Genomic DNA, 1,411 nt, shown 5'->3' with positions numbered 1-1,411 from the left:
GGGCACTATTAGGGCTGTGGTTCACTTGAATTGGAATAACAATACATGGGTTCTACTGTCCTACAGTTTCCGTTCAGATGACTAAAGTCATGGGACTTTCAGCATAGCTGGCTGATGACAGTGCATACTATTTTGTCCCAAAACCCAGTTCAAGCATGGGCATAACAATTAGATGGTAAGCACTTTAAAGGCAAAGGGCCAGGAATTGTACAGTTCTTGGTATATTGTAGGATAGCAAAGAAGTTTTTCTGAACTAAAATTAACTGTGGAATATCTTAGAATTCATGCATTGCACAGGACTGCAGTATTCTGAGATCTTATTGTTCAGTTCAAATTCTACTTAACTCAGTGAACACTGGCCATGCTTCCACCAAATGCAGAAATTGTGGTAGGTGCCAAGAATACCACATTGCTGAAGTCACACTCCCTGCTGTCAAGAAACTCACTCGATTCCCTAATTTGCTGTCAGTTTACAGTGATCACACTTCTTCCAAGGAACCTCTAAGAAATACCTAGTGGGTAGAATTTTGGAGTTCCATAGAACAGAGTTCAACAGTCTCCAAATGATGACTCAGGCCCGATTGCATAATTCAGGTTTTGTTTGCAAAACTGAAAATGCTTCAGCACCTACCTTAATTCCAATTTAAAGGAATTCTTTAACAAAGACGCTACATGTTAGAATTTAAGGTATAGATACGAAACATACATTTCTGGGTAAATGACCCACAGATGAGCACCATTCCTTTAGTCAAAACTTGTCCCTTGCTGACAACGCAGTTAGAGATGAAGTGCAAAATGGCAGCTCAAATAAATGAGCCAGAAAACCTGACTTATCACTTTTCTTTTCCTCTAAATTAAGATCAAGAAAGCTGAAGAATATTTTGTCTAGAAAGATATGAACATACGGGTACAAAAACTCCCTTGTAGCTTAGCAGAAAATTATTTCTGTGACCTTTGTCTGTACAGTGACCTTAAAAATGCAAGCATTGTTTTGAAAGCAAGCATATGGGAGTATTTTTTTTTATATACCACTTTTGGTGACTTCAGTAGGTTTAACACATATTTTTGCATTTATTGCATAAACTCATGATACAAAGAACTTTCAACCTATCTAAACTCTACATTCAATTTTGTTTTTCAAAAATGTATAACTACTACTTTCTTTCCACCCACAGATTGCCATTATCTCAAAGGTGAAATTTTAGCCTATGACTAAAAGGACCTATAGCTGCAACTTCATGATTCAGCAACTAACATCAATAATTCACAGTGAGATCATAGGCCCCCTGTGGAAGGTAGTGACATACTTGCCTTATGAAAGGAAGCTGAGGGCATATCCAGAGCATTTTGAGTTTAGATGTGTGGCTTGTGTGGGTGTCAGACATTTGTCTCTTAGCTGGTGCCCTGTAGA

Source organism: Muntiacus reevesi, chromosome 1 (assembly GCF_963930625.1).
Source record: "Muntiacus reevesi chromosome 1, mMunRee1.1, whole genome shotgun sequence".
Classification (NCBI taxonomy): Eukaryota; Metazoa; Chordata; class Mammalia; order Artiodactyla; family Cervidae; genus Muntiacus; species Muntiacus reevesi.
This window is presented reverse-complemented; position numbering follows the sequence as displayed.